Source organism: Mauremys mutica, chromosome 6 (assembly GCF_020497125.1).
Source record: "Mauremys mutica isolate MM-2020 ecotype Southern chromosome 6, ASM2049712v1, whole genome shotgun sequence".
Lineage (NCBI taxonomy): Eukaryota > Metazoa > Chordata > Testudines > Geoemydidae > Mauremys > Mauremys mutica.
Genome location: NC_059077.1, coordinates 61,844,055 through 61,866,124, shown reverse-complemented (window position 1 = coordinate 61,866,124; position 22,070 = coordinate 61,844,055). Strand labels below are relative to the sequence as shown.

The window sequence follows — 22,070 nt, the reverse complement described above, 5'->3', positions numbered from 1 at the left end:
TTGTTCTTCCTTAAACTCAAGATAACCTCTTCATGAAAGTCTTTACCTGGTAAAAGACAATTGGATAATTCATCTATAATACCAGAAACAAAGCCTTGCTCACAGCATGAACAAAAGTCCCAGATGACACCAGGTAAAAACATGGCGTGATTTTCACCCAGTTATTCCAATCCTTAATTTATCATTTTAAAGTTCAGATCTACATATCAACGTTTGGGTGAAAGGGGTGTTGGGGGAGGGGAGTGTTTGTATGGGTTTTTTGAAGTATGCACCACTTCAATTAGGATCCTGCTTAAGAGGCTTCTGTCTCAGTTGGTTTGCTTTGCTCAATAGCTAAGAAAATGAAATGTCTCCCCTCCCCACCCCCAAAAGGTCTGAAGTAACACTTTTGCTTCTAAAATGCTTTGTGTAATGTGTTTACAAACAGCGTGTGCCTAGACACTTATATTAATATATCCATATGAGAAAGCATGCAGAAAGAAAGATGTTCAGTAGATGTTTCCTGCAGTTCAAGCACAGCTCTGAAGATTAAAGACTGCACCTAAATACAGCACTACAATACCCACATGCATTTTACTGCTTGTAAACATTGATCCTTTAAATGTACAAGCAATTTTTCTTGTCAAAGACAGCCAGCACTTCCTTTTAGAAATATACCAGAAAGGCGGGAACAGCAATGCACACAATAATACCCACCTATGTTTGACAAGGTGCAGCAGTACACATTTATATTGTTTATGAAGGAAGAGTACAAATGTTGACACTCAAATTATACTTCAGTTTACATTTTTTGTGTTAGTCAAGAATTCCAACCCCTCATTTTTATCTGATTATAGATATATACAGAGAGAGAGAGCGCGCGAGCACGCGCACTGTTCTGGGGCATATACTAACACTAAAGGACCACTTATGTAGAGAACCACAGGGTTCCCTTCTGTCAACCCTCCTGTTCAACCTGTATGTTCAGCTTGAGGAGATGGCTTCCAGTATAGTCACTGATATGACAGTACAGCTTTCTCTCTCTTTCATTGGACACAAACAGTGAGGTTGTTTGGTTTTTCCTAGCATCTGGCTGAAACTGGTGCTTGGAAGACGGATAACCGACTAAAGCTCAAATCAGAACAGAAAGGAGATGCTGGTTAGCTGTAGGGAAAACCAGAGGGGATAGCAAAAAAAAGAATATCTGTTTCTTTGAATATACCCACTTTTTTACAAAGTTCATATTCTAAGGGCTTTTGTTGAATTCTCTGCTGCTTCTGGATGTCCAAAAAATATGTCAGTGGCCAAGAGTTCTTTTTATATTTACACTTAGCAGAGAGGTTGAAAATTTTTCCCCTGGGTGCAGCAGACCTTGTCTTCATTATCCGTGTCTCTGGACACTTCCAGATTTTATTTTTAAAGTGAGAATTACAATGCATTTGTAACAGTGTGCAGATAGAAACAGGCTAGGCATCCAAAAGAGGGACACAGGGGACGGGGGGAGAAGACTACTGCAGGAGTTGTGTAGTATTGCCACCCTTACTTCTGCACTACCTTCAGAGCTGGGTGGGTGGAGAATGACAATTACTCATCAAAAACTTAGCTCTGAAGGCAGTGCTGACCCCAGCAGCAGTGGAGAAGTAAGGGAGGCCATACCATGCCACCCTTACCTCTGCACTCAGTGCTGCTTTCTGGGCTAGGTGCCTGGTCAGCTAGGGTGACCAGATGAGAGACATGAAATATCGGGACATGGGGGGGGAGGAGGTGCCAGCAGAGAAAAAAAAAAAGGCCCGCCAGTGCATAGGAAAAATTGGTGAGGGCTGAGCACCCACCGGCAGCTCCCCGCTCCACCCCCCACCACACCTGCTCACCTCTGCCTCCCCAGAGTGTCCTGCTTCTCCCCTCTCCCTCCCAGCGCTTGCGCCGCCATACAGCTGATTCGTGCAAGCCTAGGAGGGAGAGGGGAGGAGGAGGAATGCGGCATGCTTAGGGAAGAGGCAGGGCCAGGGTGGGGATTTGGGGAGGGATCCAATGGGGCAGGGAGGGGGCGGAGTCGGGGTGGGGGCTGAGTTGGGGGCAGGAACCCCCTCTGCCTGTGCGCTGGAGTGCAAAATATCGGGACAAACAAGTAAATATCGGGACATCTGGTCACCCTATGGCCAGCAGCCACTGCTCTTGAGCTGCCCAGCTCTGTGGGCAGCACGGAAGTAAGGGTGGCAATACCATGACCCCTCTACAATAGCCAGATTTCATGTTCCGTGATGCATTTTACATGGTCATGACTTTGGACCCTAGTCATTACAAGGACTGACTGAAAACCCGATACGTATCTATGGAGAATCCCGAAAGACAATGGGAACCCCAATGGCCAAAACGTTCACACCTAGCAACCAAAAAAAAGGAAAGAAAAGAAACGAAATTTTCCCCCACATCTCAACAGGGAAGCAGAGCAGAGGCCCCAGCTCGAGATCAATAGACTGAAAGGTGTCAGAATACGGGGATAAGAATTGGCTTTTGGGAGGGCCGCAGCAGCTCTCACCTGGGAATAAGGACAAAAGGAAAGGAGACAGAGTCAGAAAGAGAGTCCATAATAGCTTGGCTGGCTGATTGCACTGGTTTGGCCAGGGTTTAACCTTCCACTCTCTCTTTGCTAACCTAAGGACTTTCAGATTCTGTATGCTAGATGACTAATAAATTGTTACCTTGTTTTGAAAAGGCTGCTTGCTGTTGCTGCAAATACTAAGAGAGCAGTGCACCCTGAAGGGGACTAGTATAAGCCTCACACAAGGGCCTGACTTAGCTGGGTTTGACGCAGTGAGCCAGAGAGAGAGAGAGAGAGAGAGAGAGAGAGAGAGAGAGAGAGAGAGAGAGAGATCGCTGGTACTGGAAGCCCCAGTCTAAGAGTCTTGAAGGCCACAGGCCTGCCCCTGTGGAACTGTGTGACCCTTTGGGATTCGGCACAAGAGATTGGTTACAGCCTGGGGGAATAGACCAGACCCTATGGATCCAGGATACCTGTACCCACCCAGTTTTTTTACAACTTTTGTTCCTAGTAGCAGGGAAGAAAAACCCCACAATCCTTCATATTGCCAAGGAATAAACCAGAGTTGTCAAAAGATAACTGATGGGTATGATATAGTTGTCAGCATGCCTGCTATGGGACATAGTTGAGAGAGCCAATCTTAGGTCAGACTGTTAAAAAACTGTGCAGACACTCCCACACTGGTGATATAATCTATAGATTTAACCAAACCAGCAACAAATGTGTGCTCCTGTATCGACACTGCATGTGGAGTTATGAAATTCTGCTATATGTTTGTAACTCGATACACACATTATAACAAGATAATAATACTCAGGAGATAACTTTCTGAACAATACCTCACAAAGCATATCTTGTTCAAGATTTATCACAATTTTGTAACAGTGGTCACCATATTAATGTAGACGGTCACCTTCCCCTGTAGACAGCATCACAACAGTCATTCTTGAAAACTCTGTATAGCTTTTTGAGGGGAAAAAAAAAATCTGTGACCTGGAAAATAAACTCCAGAAGATATCAGACTGGTAGATAATGCCTAAATTGCAGACTGAAGCAAGACTCTTTTCTAAATAAATTATCATTGGGAAGAGAAAGAGATGTATTTGTTTTCCCTATTCCATGTGCTGTAGAACAGGGAGTTTCTAAGCCAACTAGTCAGTCTACTTCCTTCCCTTCCCCCTCCTTTCATATTTGTGTCAAACTGTGCCAAAATGTATTTTGCTTTTACAGCAAGATTAACTATAGGGTTTATTTCAGTGGAAATATGTACAGTATACATTTTGTATCCACTATGGATACCTCAAAGTGTGAGGACAAGAAAGAAACTGACAGCTCACGTACTGGGGAAAAAAAAACCCTCAGAGGATTCAGATATGTAAGATACTAGATTGCTTTAAGAGGAGACCCAGTTAGTTGATTTGCAAGGTCTCCATTAGTGCCCCCCGTTTCTGGTGGATATGTTAAATTACAGATAATAGGAGTGTTACCATAGTTGTTTTAATTGGGCTCAGATGACAAACCTAAGTACACACAAATACTAATACAATGTATATTTTAATCCCCAGTATGGGCAATTCTGTTATTCAGGTTAAATGGAAATTGACAAGAGCTACCTGGGACATGTGATATTTTGACCAACATACTTTTTCTTTAAAAGCAATTTCACCTGTCTTCAAATTGACATTGGATTGACAGGAAGAAGCAAATGCTCCAAGGTAGACAGCTGACTGCAGTGTACATCAGAAGCAAGAACACTACCCTTGGGCAAAGCACAGTTGGTAACAATGGCAGCCAGTGAAATAAATGACTGCTAAATTATGGGTGTACAGTGGTTGATATCCAGGTGGGCTGGTATAAAATAACCCTAGACAATTCAGAAGTGGAACAATAGATTAATTTGCCTAGCTATCTTAAAAACTTGAAGGAAAACAGGAAACACCCTGTAAGTTAAAAAAAAAAAAAACCAAACAGCGAGCTAGTTTTTAAGTAAATAGCCTCAACAGTGGAATGCATTTGCTAGCAATACATAGAATACTGACGTAGTAAAATCCTGACCCACAAAATTTATAAAAACTTAAAGGAAGTTATAGAATGTAGACCTCAATAACCCCTTTTAGGGCAGGTCTACACTTAAAACACTGCATCGGCGCAGCTGCACCAATGCAGCTGCTCTACTGAAGCACTTAAGAGGTTCCTGTGCCGACAAGAGAGCTTCTCCCATCAGTGTATTTAATCTATCTGTGGGAGAGGCAGTAGCTATGTCAATGGGAGAAGCTCTCCCACCAACATAGGTGCTGTCTGCACTGGAGGCTAGGTCGGTATAACTATATCACTTGAGCGTGGATTTTTCACACTCCTGAGCAACGTAGTTATACTGATACACATCTGTAGTATAGACCTGGCCTTAGGGGAAGTAATGTTGTGTCAGTCTAACTCTCCGCAACACAGATTTAACAAACAAACAGAAAGGTACAACCAAGACATGTTCACATTGATCTATCTATGTGACAAACAATCAAACTTTCTTGACTTCACTGATGTAGAAATGTAGTCCAGCTTCAGAAGTGACATTAATCTAATGTCCCTTTTAGAGAAATTTGAGAAGTACCACAAGTTGAAAATCAGTAGGTATAACTACTGTCCTTGATAATATTCCCAGCCCTTCAGAAGAGAGGGTGCAATAAAGATTAGCATCTAACAAAAGCTAATATACCAAATTACTACAGTTGATACTGTAGGATTTCAGGCCTCAAATAATTACGGTAACTTTCAAAGGTATTATCACAGTGTTGAGTTGATGTTTTCAATCGTCTTATTCAAGTTCTTGAACTACTAGCATGGATAAATACACCTGCTCAACCACAAACTGACCTAGATAGCAGGTAGGTCAAGTTAGTCGTCATATGCACCAAAGAAATGTAACAATAAAGGCATAAATCACAGTTTAAAGCAGCCAATTTTATCATGTGGTTAGAACCCAGAGAACCCAGCATTGAAAAGACTCCTCTGACGAAAGACTTTGCCCTAAGAACATAAGCTTACTGTTCCACTGGAAGTTCATAGTGATTGTACGAAGAGAGTCTTGTCCTGCCTACAATCTCCCAACAGTGCTGAGATAAGGAGTCTTACATGTTCTCAGGAAGCACACTCCATTCTATGCTAATCTGCTCCGTGACTATGAACTTCAGTCAGGCTGACTTCATCTAATAAAAAAATGATTCAGAAAAAGGATACCTGGTTAAAGATAGGTATTAAAGTGGAGAAACTTGTATTCTGAAATAGAAGATTTCTAAATCCCAATAAAGCAACACTTCAATGTTGGCTTCCCTAATTTGCTTAAGTAATTGAAAATCATTAACAGTTAATTAGGCAAACCAAAAGCCATGTGACAAAAGTAAACCTAGTACAACAGACGATGCAGAATTCACAAATTATAGTATACTGGAAACTCAAACATGCAGGAAAACAGTCAGATATAAGAGAGCCAACTACAGACAAGCACCTGTAGGTAATACATATTTTGATGATATGGCAATAGAGAGGGGAGTTATGAAAAAAAGAGAGGAGAAAATTAAGCTACCTAGGAAAAGTAAGATTCTCAACTGTAGTATTAAATTAATGACTGACGGGGCCGGTGGTACCACCTATTATTAATGTTTTCTGACAGTTATCACTTTAAAAAAGTAGTCCCTGTTTTCAGTTGCTTATAAAACTTTGTCATACTTTAACCATTTGGGCTGAAGTGAATTTGTTTGAGAAAATTTCATCCAAAACTCTTAAGCCATTTCCAAGAACAAGGCTAGGGAAAAATATGTTTTTCCTACAATAAAAAATTTTAGCGACCATTTCTTTGAACAACTCTCGTGCCCCCATGCTTTGGATCTAAAACTTGAACTTTGGCAGATGCAATGCCCCCATGAAAGTGGGCCCCAATTCGTCCAAGTTATAAGCCTTTGGGGAGGAAATAATGGAAGTTCACACATGCTTAGTAGACAATACTTCGATGTTAGCTGCTATATTCCCCGAAGATTCCATCAGACTGGGCATGTTCCAACATGCACCTGAGAAGGCCTTTCCAGGCAACTGCAGCTCTGCACTGCAGTGGACTATGCCGGATTTGGTCCAGACACTTGAAACAAGAGCAGAGAGACCGTCTCTCCTGTGTTCTCAAATTACCTCTCTGCTGGGTTCAGGCAACATGGAGGAGGAAGCTGCCTAATTCAAATGTAGATGGGACAAGGAGACTAGGTAGGAGTGGGGGTGATGAGAATGGAAGCTTGGGGTCGGAGGGGGACACTTGAAACCAGCAAGGGAAATGGGGGAGGGAGGAATAGAAGTCTGAGATCAGATGAGGAGATGGGGGCAAACTGGGACTGAAAACCATTGGGGAGGGGAAGACAAAGATACTGAGACAAAGTGTCGGAGGGACACACACTGAGATTGGATGAGGAGCCAAGGAGCCCAAGAAGAAAGACTGGGAGCCAGTGGGAGAGGGGACATGGGCAAGGGTACTTGTGCAACTGCATCCAGAAGGGGACAAAAATATGGGAAGCCAAAAGGTGACTTAAAGCCACCTTTGCTCTTCATTCTGCCCCAGAATATATTCCCCCCAAAATTTACAGTCTCATCTTAGCAATTGATAAATTGCATCTTTTAATACTGAATCTGCCACCATCCAAAGGAACTAACAATATAAAGGCTTCCCCAGGTTCATAGTACACTGAATTGAAGAACTTCAACAGTATTTTAAATACTTCATAGTACCAAGATAATTATTTGTAACTCAATTTCAATATGAACATACATACAAAATGGAGTTCAGAATGCAATCCGAAAAAAAATGGCTGCAAACAGTAACTGTTTCAAGCACACTATTATAGCTTCAAAAATCTACAAATTGACTCAAAATGACAGTAAACAAATGAAAGAGTTGGATTCCAGGTTAATTAAATCACTATTTATTTTCAGAAGACAAACACTTCAGCTTGGCTTCTGGAAAGTACTACGTTAGTTATTTCATACAGGTCATCCTGAATGTTTAAGAGGATTTACGTTTGTTCAACATTGCTTTGTATTTACAAAATAAAAATAAAACTTATGTGAAATTCACAAATATTTATTTTTTTCTGAATTGTGTTACCATTTGTTTAAGTTCACCTCCTAATGCTGACTAATTTTAAAAACTCTACAGGGCCACTACCTACAGTGCACCCACCTCTAGCTTTTACTGCCGTGCAGAGTTCCTAAGGAGCAGTAACACAACTTAGTAGCCCAGGGAGCCTGAGGAGCATAGCAGCTTTATGGGGTAGAGGGAGTTATGGAATCCACTTACACTACTAAATTAATGGAAGTACTGGAGATGTAAAAGGCAAGGCGCTTCCTGCTTAGTTAGTTAAGCACTGAAGCTTTAAGTACTACAGAAAGTAAATGTAGAGCCAGAAGACACTTGCCATCTATAATTATAATGGTTTTTGGCGTACCTTTAGCTTCTAGTGACCAGACTACACCTTCACAGGATCCTGGCTGTAGACTTTTCAAAATCTGCAGGCACCCTGCTGGCAAAAGTGCCTACCCAACAGAGCTCCTAACCTATATCTGAACAGGGACCCTGTTTCTCCAATGATCTGAAGTTTACCAAAAGGGCTGAGGTGTGTAATTTTGAACATCAGAGCTTTAATATATGATGTTATGTCAGTATTTGACACAATCCATTTTATTTGTCAACTTTTAATATTTTCTCCATCAGTTTCCATGATGTAAATAGTAATAATTATCATGAAGTGTATGATTCTCTTTTGACAAGTGAATTTATTAAGATTTGTTTCAGTTATTTGATAGCTACCTACATTTTCTGGATTTAGAACAAAGCCATTTCTAAGTTAGACGAAGACTGAAAACAAACACCAGCTGACTATTCCCTGAAATTTGAACCAACCTAAGAACAACAACAAAAACCCAAACAATCTTGTTTGAACTCAAATTATTGAAGAGATTTACTTTTAACTCTGAATTTTATGTATTTTATACCCTAAAAACAAATGTTATTTCTTGTGATGATGCACATTTGTTTTCATTCCTAAGAGACATTTAAATGGTATGTTAACTAAAAACAAACAAACCTCAATATAATCTTATTTATTCACCCACAATATTTCACATAATTTACCATTTATAGGATAAAGCATAGTGGAAATTGAGAAACATGTGATGGGTTCATCACAGAAAGTGTTGCATAGCTAACAAATTTTAGATCAAAACAGATACAAAATGTAAATGTGTTTTTTTAAATGACTGACACTCTGACAGATAAATAAAGCCAAAAATCAACTTACAAAGAATATCTGAAATTCTTTTCCCGCATAAGTTTCATAAAACTAAGGCACTAACATATTTTTTACACAGAAAAAAAATAGATGTCCTTCTGATGCACTGAGTGCTTTACTATTAAAAATACAATTAGATATGTACAAAACACTCCAATAACAAACAAAAATACTAGTAGTTCCTCAAGCACCATACAACCTACAAAATGAAGTAGGTTTTATTGTCTCATTTTCCTCCTCCTCCTGAGAGGATTAACACAGACCTCCAGTTGTGGGCTTCCTCATAGCTCTGGGACCACCCCTCCAAACTAAGGTGAGCAGACAGCACCATCAAGTGGTGGTTTGAGGATGAGCACAGTCTGGAAAGGCCAATAAACCTTCTTCAGAGTAGTTTCTTCAGATAGGTTGGATCCAGTCTTTTTTAGCCTTTGCATCTCAACAAATCATATTTACAATTCACTCATTTATCTACTGGCAGCCAGTACATCACAAGTGGTCACATCAGTGACTAAACAAATTGCCACATTCTGCCAGTGATGGAGCAGCCTTGCTGGTAGCTCACAGCAGAAGGAGTTTCAATGGCAAAATCCTATGTGACAGGAACTAGATCACTGGGAGGAAGAAGAATCTGCTAGGTTACAAGTCTGGTAGAAACATCCTGACTTTCTCAGAAAACTGATTCCTTAAGATTGTGAATAGCCAAGAACCATCTTCAATTTATTAACACATTACAAGATCTGGTTGTACCCTACACACAGATAAGACAAATCCAGAATACATCGTTTCACTTCACCTTGATTAGGCTCAACAGCCAACTCTGGCTAATTCAGTTCAGATTTCCATCCACATAGGCCCCTTGCCTCTAGACTGCTACATATTGTGAGCATGACAGGAATTATACAGCTTGATGAAATCAGTCAATGAAACTAACTCCTTGGCTTTCAATCATTTTGCCCAAAGGCTTCTCTTAACACTGAATAATATGAGTAGGGAAATGATATAACTCTGCATCACATCATATTACAAGATTTGGGATGTAGACTCAAATTAGCCCCTTATCGCTTTTTTTTAAAATCCATTTTTTAAAGTATCAGTTGGATTAGTCAAGAAAAATTGTGAATTCCCTTGTGACTGTGCTCAAGTGGGATGATATAATTCCATAGTCCAGACCATCAGTGGTAGCTTCTGGTGAATTAAATGCTCATTCTGTTCAATTTATTCTGAAGCTGATTTGGAGCTCACCTTTGATAATGGGAGTAAAGAAGAGCTGGTAGGCCTTATGTATCCCAAATGAGAAACAAGGATTGATATCAAACTTCTCAGGCCAGGAAGAGAAAAGAAAGATGGCCCACACTCAGCCAGATAAACAGGATGTTCCCACTTGATTAATCTTCTCCACACAGAAAGCCGAAAAATTCTCAGAGTGAGATGCACTCTATCCAGGTTTTTCTACTCTACTCACACAGTATATTGTCACCTGACTGAGTTACTGGTATGTTTGTCGAGACTAGAGATATTCCAGCTACATCAGATTTGCTACCACACAACATTTATGGTTAACTACTTGCTGTATCTATTTCTAGTCTCAAGAACAGTGTTCCTATAAACCTGCATAAATTATGTATATAAAGAAGTCAGTTTAATTTGCAAAAGTTCATATGCCATCTCCTCTCAAACCTCTGGTTCATTTATTTAAATTCAAGTTATCATTAAACCCTGAGGCCTTCTGTACTGATAAAGTCAAACTATGGACAGAAGCCAGTAAGTCAAGCACTCCAGACAATGAGATATAATAGCCTTCAACTAGTTTATTAACAACCTATCCCAGGGCAGCTGTGATTCACCAGGAGAACTACATCAGCTTGCACAACAATTTTAAAATATTCAAAATATAAATCCTGTGTTACATATGTCCAGTCATTTCCAACCTGAAATATTTATTAATCATGCACACTGCAGTAGCAACTTCTTGCCTGCTCTTTAAAAAGAGGAAAACATAATTAAGTATATGAAAGACTCCTTTGTCTTCTCTTTGCAGGTCTAGGATTGTATATTTTCAGATTGATAATATTTTTCTTTGCCTTTGTGTATTCTTGGGTGTCAGTTATTTTTAATACCATTGCATAAGCTGCTAAGAATATTTTTGATACAGTGATTTAAAGTTAAATATTGAGACACACATTACTTCTGAGCTGAACACATCTTAACATGAAAAATTAGGGGGTTACTCAAACTGAGAGTCATTGAAACCTGCCTTAAGCAGATACTTGATGGACAAAATCAAAACAAAAACAACAACAGGGCATTCTCCTAAAGAGGTGAAATATAAAACTATCCACTACATTTAGGGACAGCTTGAGGACATCTCTTAAACAAGAGTTTCAACGTTCAGGGCTAGCTGCACCATTATCCCTCTCAGGTCTCCCCAAGTACACTCAGGTATCAGGCTTCATGCCTTTACCTATCTTGGGATGGAATTCAGAAATTCTCTTGGACCAGGCCAAGGCTACAGTACCCTGTGTATCAATCATTTCTACCCAGCAGGTCCGGATGACTTTGGATACCTGCCGTTCTTCCCCAGTGGTATACGGTGATTAGACAGTTCTCTGAAAACAGCAATATTGATTATTTTGCAGTAGGAACAAAGTATTTCAAGAAAAATTATTTTAAAACAAACAGCCTATACATGTCTATCTTACCTAAAGATTTACCATCCCCATATAATTTAGCCAGCCCTAACCTCTTCAGACCCTCACCCTGTGTCTCAGCCTGACTCTCCAAAACAACAATCTTCCCCACTGTTTCCCTCAAGAGTGTGTTCTTTTTTAAGCCTGCCAGAGTTCCTTTGATCATCTGCATTGTGGTGCCTTTTCCTGTCCTGGTTTAAGTCAGCTATGTAAGTTATCTGGAGAGAAGGCAAATCTCCATAGCTAGTAGTCCTGGCATTGCCCCTTAACCACTCACAGGTGTGCAGAGAGGTAGCTTATCTTGAGCCATTCTTTCTATTCCTGCCTGTTTGGTTTTTTTCCAGAAAGTCGCATGTTGTACCCTGGCTATAGCAAGTGATCATTCTGCATCCACTGCTGTGAATTACTGACCGCTTAGAGAGAAATAAAGAATTATTATTTTTCCCATGATCCATAACTTTAGCACACCTTTGGCATGATAAAGTTATTAAGCTCCTTTCCACAAAGGAAAGACCGTAATAACTCACTGCCACCATCATCACAGCTTGAGAGTTATGGGTAATATGAAAGATAACTGCCCTTCCCAAGTAAATTATATGGGCAATTTTTTATTATGGAACTAGAGGGTATTTTTACATAAATCACTGTGCCTTATTAACAAACAATTTAAACCCACTTTAGACTTTGTGATTGAGTCATAAAGAAAACCTTTTCATGCCTTTGAGATTCTTATCAGAAATGGCACAATCATCAATCTGTTCCTATAGGATGGGGCCTTTACTGCGCAGCAAAGGAGGCAGTCAAAGCTGTCAATCATTGACAGACCTCTTGAAGAGGACCCACCATTTCTTTAAGTTTCCAGAACTGTAACTACGATAGTACTAGGAATTATAATTTAAAATAATTTTAGAATAAAATTACTAACTTCCACTTATTTCCTAACTAATGTCTTTAGAGAGAATGCCACCCCTTAAAGTGAGCATGGACTGGCGAACACATTCTCTCTATATTAAAAAAAAGAGACGAGAAAGCCAGAAATGTGCATTTTGCCTTTCACTCAACTAACACATCAACTTGTCACAGAGGGACATAACTAGCAATGCGTATCTATTTTATATCATACAGATAGACTAGACAGAAAGCCTCTCCACAGATAAATGTTGCAAATAGCACCTTTCTAGGCTATCATCATTTTCAGATGCAATAACTTGGAATAGGAGAGCAAATTTTAATTTTGAAAGCAAGTTACCTTGACACTATTTTCCAATATGAACACTCATAATCAAGCAAAAAGCAAACATCAAGTATATTTTAATATTAGAAGTATGAGAAAAATGTCTTAAATATCAAAAATATCAAACCCTCACAGACTGGTACTGTATTTCTAACCTTCAGCTTCTACCGCAGTGAGGAAGGAGTTCCTAGTCCAATTATATTCAGCATCTCAGACTTCAAAGAGCACATGTGTGTGCAAAGAAAAAACTAACTGGCTTCAAACAAAGTCACTTCAATTTCAAAAAGCCTGTTGAAGATAGGGAGTATATACTTGAAAGCCAGTTAATAGTGTACCAATGATTTTAAATAAACACAAATAACTAAGTTAACTAGAAGAAGGGATTTTTTTTTAATTGCTATCATTTGTGTTTAATCTTTTCAGAACTTGTTTTCTATTAAACTGCTTGGGAATGACCATTTAATTTTTTTTAAAATGGCGTTGGGCACTTTTGAAAATGTTACCCTTTATAAAAATAACATTTATTTTAAAAAGGGCATTTCCAAAAGTTTAGTAGATTTTGTTTAAAATTATGGTCCACATAAGCAAATGCAAAAATGTACACCACATCCACAAAAAATCTGCCAGGAGATGAAAAATACCTCATTATTCTAAAAAGAGACATCAACCTCCTGAAACATCTTACCATATCCTAAAAACCCAAGAACTAGAGGAGCCTTGCTGCCTGCCTTGAAGATTGGCATTCAGACAATTCACGAATGTGGTGGTGTGATAAAATGTTCACTGATTAAGGGCTCTTCATGGAGAATGCTCCGCCAGTCCTGAAGATGTTCTATTTTAGGATCCTCTATTGATTGTAACCATAAATATACCACATGGGGAGAAAAGGTTTCTGTCAACTATGTTGGTCCAAAACCATTCAAGGCTTCATTGCTCAAAATCAACATCTTAAATACAGTCCGGGCGCATTGGAACACAGACATTCAGGGAAAAACGCTCAGATCAGTAAGCACACAGCCACATTCTGCACTAACTTGAGAATATGAACAGGCTTAAAAGGTAAAGAACACACTCAAGGGGACAAAAGCATGCACCACAGTAAAGGAGCTCTGACTCTGTAAGAAAGTGTTGTAGCCTGCTAACCAGATGCAGATGAAGAAAGCAACAGAGTTGTAAAAGGATAGTTTTATCGTAGGATAGATTCATAACTGCATACAAAATTGCAAAACAGCAATTTGTATTGTAAATAGTAATTGATTATAATTTGCAGTGCAAAAGGGGAAGTCTTTTAAATATCTGGTTCCAAAAGCATACCAAACTCGCTCCTCCATACAACACAGCAGTCATGGTATTCTATCATGCCTCTTGATGCCACAATTGTGGTTTCACTCCTCAAAGGAAGTCTCTGCAACTGTTTAAAAAGCTTTATTTTCACCTGTAGAAGTACCTTCAAACACTACTTATCAGAGTTATAGAAGAAGTCTAAAGTCATTTAATTCACTGTTCTTATGCTTCATAAGTCAGTTTGGGCATATCTTTACTCATATCATCATTGTAAAAGCAAGGTTTCATGAAACCTAAGCCCAAACTCCTGACCAATAAAAAAACCACACTTATTTACAGTAAACTCCCACTCCTGAAGCATCTGAAATCTACAGCATCGTTCTAGTGCAGGAGATACTAAAACTGACTAGGCTATCTTCACTGTCTGAGTGGTTGAGTGTACATAGTAAACTAAGTAGCATTAGTAGCAAAAACCAAATTTTTAAAGTTCAGTTTAATAATGTATGGTGTGTTAGTAGCAATACATGAGGTGTTTTTTTGGTTTTTTTAAACATTTAAGATTCTTAACCTGACATTTCTTTAACTCACTCTTTGCATGAACCCTTTGAAACACGGTGTTAAGAGCCCCTCCCTCTCATTTAATTCCTCAATACTATTGTACAGACATAATTTTTTGTTATTGTCTGGCTTGTCATGAGTATTAGACTTCTGGAACTAATTTTATTAAAAGAAAAACAAGGACCATGTAAGTATATTTATATAAACGTTAGAAATAGAAATAAGACACGAAGTTTTTCAACCTTGTCATTTCATTTAACAGACTATTTAAATTATTTTGTCAGTTGCAGAAGATGTATCACATAGAACACAGAGTTTAATATCATAACAGAAACAAACTAAGTTTATAGTCTACATACATTTGTTCTCTGAAAAACTGAACACTACATCTCTGTTACCTAAACCTGTGGATTAATCTCATTTAATATCCTGATATAACAATAATGAAGCAAATTAATGCTATGGGAGAAAAAGATAGGGAGCTATAGTTATTAGACATTATTATAGCCACCAGGGTCTATAACTTGATGCCTGCTGCGAAGAGAAAGCTCTTCTAAACTGACGATTGCAGAGCCCTTTCGTTAAACAGAGGTCAAGCGTCTCATTTCTATTCACCGCTGTGAAAAGAATTCTTCCTAACAGAAGGCTCTCTGCACGTTGTCTTCTTGCATCCTTCTAGAAACGATCTACAAATTATTTATCTGCATATTTAGGGTAGCTCACTAGACTGCGGACCAAAACAATATCAAAATATCTTCTTAAAAGAAGTGTAGATGACAGATTTGAAAAACAAAGCAGAAATATATAATACTCAGCGGCGGCTCCAGGCACCAGTGCTCCAAGCGTATGCCTGGGGCAGCAAGCCGTGGGGGGCACCCTGCCAGTCCATGCAAGGGCGGCAGTCAGGCCGCCTTCGGCAGCTTGCCTGCAGGAGGTCCGCGAATTCGGCGGCGGGTATGCCAAAGCCGTGGGACCGGCGGACCTCCCGCAGAAAAGCCGCCAAAGGCAGCCTGCCTGCCGCGCTTGGGGCAGCAAAAAAGCTAAAGCCGCCCCTGATAATACTGAAGAAAAAGGGCCAGAAATAGCCTTACATGCAACAAAGTTATAAACAAGCTGCTTCTACTCCACTCGTAAGGAAAACTGATCACTGACAAGTATAAAGTAAGTTCCACTCAAAAACTTCTGTTTCGAGAACATTAATATCCAAAAGCTGGGGTTGGCCATGCAACCTTAACCCTGCCCTTTTGGTATGTGCATTACAGTTTTGTCTTTAATTACATGGTCATATTCTTTTTCTCATAATACAACAGTCCACTACAACATTAGGTACAAGAGCAGCTCTCTGTAGTGTCTATTATTCCTGTATACTTACAACTGTTCAAAAATCAGAATTCCCATCCCTTCTGATATTTTGACACTTGTTTTTATCTTAAATTGGGACAAAGTCATATATAAATTTTTTCATGCAACACAAAGTTCAAATAAAGTTGGTTAAAAAATGCTGAAACAAAACATTGCAACTTTCCTGAATAGAAACATTTCATTCTGGTTTGTCAAACTAGATCTAAATGTTTTGTTTCAGCATTTACCTGTGACCCTTGAGCTGTCATTGTAACTCATGGGAAGTCTGGTTTTGATTCCCTCACACACTATTCTCATCTACCAGCAAGGTTTCCTGAGCAGACTGCATTTCCCATGATGCAGCAGAGAACCCCCTTCCCTTTCCTCTCCCCCTCTTTCTCCCCCAGTTGAACTGATATTGGGAAACCCAGCGTATTGAGAATGGGGGCATGAGTATCCAAACCACTTTTCCTATGATGCACTGCAACTGTTCAGGCAAAAACAGAACAATGGCCATGAACAAGGACTACGGGAACTTGGCGCTGCAAGCGGCTGTACCTGCGGATGCTCAGGTAAACAAAGCGTCTTACGGCCCGCCCAGGGTTTACCCTGAACAAGCCGCGAACCAGGTTTGGGAACCCCAGTCTAATGGATACAAAACAAAAACATTTTGATTTAGTTTGACAAACTGTACTATTTTGATTCATGTTGACCAGCTCCCAAACTAAATATTTTGTTTTGATTTTTTCCCTCAATGGAAAATCTACATGGTTTGGGGAATATAAAATTTCCCTGCAGAAAACATCTATTTTGCAGAAACTGTATTTTTCACTGAAAAGACTGCAATGGAAAATTCCTGACCAGCTCCAATAGTTTCAATAGGTTCATGATCATAATGGCACAGAAATATGCCAGGTTACTGTGATTTTAAAGCAGAAATACCCACTGAAATAATTTCTGTCTAAAAGTGTTCTACCTACTCCTAATTCAAATAGGTCATGTCATGTTCAGACCCCAGCTCTCTGTATACCAATAGGGTCTCCACTAATTTGTGCAGATTTTAGGATCAGCTTTTAAGAAATCACTACGTACACTGCAGCTTCAAAATATACACTTGCAAACACTGTGCTCAAAAGATACTATTTGAATATGCAAACATTGTACTTGTTGCACAAGAAAAATTAGTATCTGCATACACAAGCATTTTTGGCCATTTATCTATGTATTTATATTCCTCCTCCCAATCACTGTAGTGTCCAGGCTTCTCACAAGTATTCATGAATTTATGTTCTACTCCCATTTGAGGTAGGGATATATTTATATAGATTTTAAAAATGATGAACTGAGGTAAAGAGACATGAAGAGACTTGTCCATCCAGGAAGTCTGAGACAAAACAAGGAACTGAATCCCAAATCTGACTACGGTATATCTGTCTTGTACCTTTACCACATACCACTCTTACTTCACCACAATTTAGCTGAGTTTTGAAAATTCAGCCCTTAAAAACTAAAGAAATGTGCCATAATCGGCAATAATTTTGAATGATGCTGCTTTTATGAGCACCAATTTAAGTTTTCCTGTCTTATTTATTTATTTTAAACATCAGATTGATAAATCTGGAAAAAGGCTTCCCTATATCCACAAAAACAGGTTAGAGAAAGGCACTCCACCAAGGAGTAAGACTCAAAACCAAGGCTGCAGATAAAGTAGATCTTTCCTTCTCACATCAGCCCAAAAGCTCTGAACTGTGTGCGTGCGCACACACTTAGAGATGGAGAAATGTGGAGCAGCCAAGACAGAAAGAGAGAAATCAGCTTGGTATACCCTTCACCTATACAGTCTGATTATCTCTGTTGTGCCCTTCCAAACTGTAATTCTCTGCAGTCAAACCCAGTACCTAATTCTGTCTCAGAAAAATCTTTTATTTGTTAGGCATAAGTAGTGCAACCGATGTAATGTTAATTGAACTCAACTAACTAAGCTTGATATGTGAGGAGCAGAGTAAAATATAGCTTTAGATTTCCCCATTTTTAATTTAAAGCAGAATATTTTCAATATTTCTTGTGTTACTTTAATGGACTAAGATGTTTATGATTATTATTCTTTACAAATAATCTATACTGTTATTTCTGTGTCTTACACTAGAGTTCTCTGTTTGCTTGGAAGTATTTCAACTTGGATTGAAATGGTAGTAACTGAATAAAAACAAAAAAATAATAATAAAGCAAATTTTTGATAATATACATAGGAATTGCCATTGTAGATCAGACCCATGATCTAGTCCAGTAAACTGTCTCCAACAGTGGCCAGAACCAGATGCCTCTGACAAGGTACAAAAACCCACAGTACATAAGTGAGATGTAACTTGCCCTCATGACATCTTACCCTAAAAGTTAGATATTGGCTTAAACCAGGGCTTAAATTCATCCGGAGCTGTTCAGAGCTTTTCACATCTCCAAGGCAAAAGCTGCAAGCCCTGGGGCTCTGGGAAATACTCTATGAAAATTTAAGCCCTGGCTTAACCCCTGAAGCATGAGATTGTATCTTACTTCCAAAGTTTTGTTGGAACTGTTATAACTCTACATATCTTTGTTATTCATATAAACATCCAATCCCTCTGTGAATCTTACTAAATTCATGTTCTATTGACATCCTGTGAGAGTGAGTTCCACAGTCCAATTATATGTGAGCAGAAAATATTTTTTCCACTTACAATTTTGATTTTGCTACCTTTCAGTTTAATTGAATGCCCCCATGTTCTTGCACTCAGACAATAACAACCTGCAAGATTATAACCTGTTGTTTCCCTTTGAGCAGGGGTGAAAGTGGGCCAGTACAGCGTACCAGTAAAAAGTGGCTGTCGGTACCGGCCCACACACAGCTGACTTAAAGTACTGCTATGGCAGCGCTTTAAGGACCCTGCTTAAATCGCTGTCCTGGCAGCACTTGAAATCATTGCCCCTTTTGCCCACCCCCAGCCACCGACAGAGGCGGGGGGGGGGAGGGACAAAAGGAGCAGCTACACTAGGGCCAGCAATTTAAAAGGGCCCGGGACTCCGGCCGTCGCTGCCGCTATCACAGCAGCAGCCAGAGCCCTGGGCCCTTTAAATCACTGCTGGAGCCCTGGGCAGTGCAGATGGGCTGGCTGGGGGGACACTGACCCCCTGCAGTCCCACCCCTTCTCCCCCAAAGGCCTGGCCCCCGTACCAGTAAGTCCTCTGTGTTACTTTCACCCCTGCCTTTGAGCCATAACAATACTTAACAAGGAGGTAATATGCTAAACATATGTTCTGCCCTTACATACATATGTATAACTCATTGCAATCATGGCAGTTGTAGACACGTATTCAAGACCAAACTTTGTCTCAGTCTAAATACTGTGACACCCGTTGCACATGCTTAAGTCACTCCCAAAATAATAGATGAAGTGAGGTGTGTCAAACTAAACCCCTCTTGGGACTCCCCAGATTTGGAGCTCCCTCCCTTGCTTCATAAACAAATGTAACAGGCTAATAAATACAATATAAAGCCTTGTTTTTGCAACTCAATCTGTACATTTAGAACAGGGGTAGGCAACCTATGGCACGTGTGCCAAAGGCAGCACGCGAGCTGATTTTCAGTGGCACTCACACTGCCCAGGTCCTGGCCACCAGTCCAGAGGGCTCTGCATTTTAATTTAATTTTAAATAAAGCTTCTTAAATATTTTTAAAACCTTGTTTACTTTACATACAACAAAAGTTTAGTTATATATTACAGACTTATAGAAAGAGACCTTCTAAAAACTTTAAAATGTATTACTGGCACGCAAAACCTTAAATTAAAGTGAATAAATGAAGACTCAGCACAGCACTTCTGAACGGTTGCCGACCCCTGATTTAGAACCCTGCACAAACCTCTACGGAGTTCAATGACTTCTGTGCAGATCTCCACCTGCACTGACGTAGTTGCAGGAGCAAGACGTAGATATTACACACACCTTTTGGTTAATTATTAGCCCTTTCCCTAAAATTTCTCATCTTTTCACCACTGGTGTAACTCCCATGGTGGCAGCACTAAACCAAGGAAGGTGCCAAGTAGTCAGGAGTGTTTTAATCACCACATCATCAAAGGTTTGTTATATTTTTTTTCAATACACTACCACACAAGACATGTAAAGAATGGCCCAGGGCAGTTAGGGATGGTGGAACCTTGTTTGATATCTGGCAGTGTAGGAAGGATTCAGAATACCAAGCTATATGCCTGTGGTTTTGTGATTTTTTTTGTTTGGCTTGATAATTAGTGTTTCCATTTTAATACCCATGCTTGAGTTACATTGTAGGTTAACATTTGTAATTTATACTATCCTTCTCTGGAGAGCTGTGTGCGTGTGTAACTCATTATTTGTCACATGAGCCTCTTTCTGTCCTCATGTCATCTTTACAGAGTCATCCAAAATATGCCTGATGCAAAATTTTAGAGGGATAGTGTCAATTTACATTTTGGTCTAATGTTTATGTTTTTCAAAAACAAACTTCTATAAAATCTAACACCAGAAGGTTTCTACTTCTTAAACATTCACTGAAGAATTCAGATTTAAAAACAAAACAAAACAAGTATTCTCCAGTTGACAGAAGAAGCCAGAACATTGTAGTGCTGGGTAGCTTAAAGTGAAACTGACTATGACCAAAAGTTTACATTAAATTGGTTTTCATTGCTCAGCATGTAGGTGCGCAGAAGTCGGAGAATATACAATTTCAAACATGTGAAGTGTAAGAATGAAAAAGCACTTTCAATAGCAGATAAGTCAGATCCATGATAACCAAGATGGTACTATCCACAACTGCAATTTAAAAAGCTGCACCACCATCCTTAATATACCTGACTCTACTACCGACTCTTCCTCTCACCCCAAGACAAGCACTACGGTTTGTTGTGCTATCATATTAAAGATGTACCTGTGTGTATATATATGTAAGCAATGCAGCATAGGAAACTTTGGTCAAAAGGAAGCTGAAGTGTTTCTTGGGCAAGGTAGAAAGAACAGCAATATCAAGGTATAGCTAGAGGATGAGAAACACACACTTATCAAGCAGCGCTGATCCACCACTCCAGAGACAGGAAGGGGTGTGAGTCTTCCATTAAACGAGAAGCCATAAAGCGACTTTCTAACCCCCGAAGTAACCAGGAAAACACAAAAATGGTCGTTTCTTCGTAGGAGACACAAACCGCTAAGCAGCAGGGGCCGCAATGGAGACCCCCGCCCGCACGAGCAGAGGGAGCCAGATCCCGGGGGGACCCGTTCTCTCCCCAGCAGCTGGGCGAGGAGCCTCCCTCTCCCCCCCAGCTCAGCACTGACCCTCGGCCCGGAAACCAGCCGGGGAAGCCCTGGCCCGGGAGCGCAGCAGCAGCTGGTGGCCTCCGAGCCTTGGGGGCGACTCACACTCTACTCTTGGCCAAGCCGAGTCCGCCCCGGCCCGGCCGCTGCCAGACGCGCGGGCGGCAGCACCCAGGAAAAGTTGCTCCCGGGCCGGGGAACGAGGGGGCGCGCGGCGGGGGAGGTGCCCTTCCCTGCCGGGAAACACGTGCCCGCGGGGTGCCTGGGCAAGGGGCGCTTGTGCCAGGCAGGCAGGGCGAGGACGCTGCAGATGCCCGGGGAAGGGAGGACGGGGGGTGGCCGCGCCCAGCCCCGGGGAAGGGAGGAAACGCACAACTCTCCGGGGGCTGCAGCCCCGCGCACTCACCCGCTGCCCACGACGGCTCCGGCGTTGGCGGCTCCTCTGGCCGCGGCCGCTGCTTTGCCCGCCGCGTCCCCCTGCCTGACGCCGATCCCGCCCCGCCCCTAGGCAGAGCCACCCTTCCCGGCCCGGCCGCAGCTCCGCCTCCCGTCCCTCCCCGCAGAGCAGCGCCGGGAGCCAGCCGCGCACCCCCCCCGCCGGAGCAGCCTCCCCAGAGCCGGACGAGCCGCCTCTCACGTCTCCTGGCGAACCCCGCGCGCCCGCCCGCCCGGGGCAGCCTGGGCAGGGAAAGACACCGGGGTGCAGGCAGCGGCCCCGCGCTGGCTATGGGGTGGGGAGTGCAGGGTGTCTGTCCCCACGTCGGGCTATGGGGTGCGCAGTGTGCCCGCGCCGGGCTGGGGGGTGC

General features: G+C 41.1%; 1 protein-coding gene across 1 annotated transcript in view; it reads right to left on the bottom strand.

Moving 5' to 3' along the window:
- The window catches only part of PAM (peptidylglycine alpha-amidating monooxygenase), a 209,762-nt gene extending 187,981 nt beyond the window's left edge, over nt 1–21,781 (bottom strand). The window contains exon 1 of the mRNA XM_045020809.1: nt 21,671–21,781. The gene's annotated coding sequence lies outside the window, so the exon portion shown is untranslated. The remainder of the gene's footprint in view (nt 1–21,670) is intronic.
- Nucleotides 21,782–22,070: the final 289 nt, after the last annotated feature.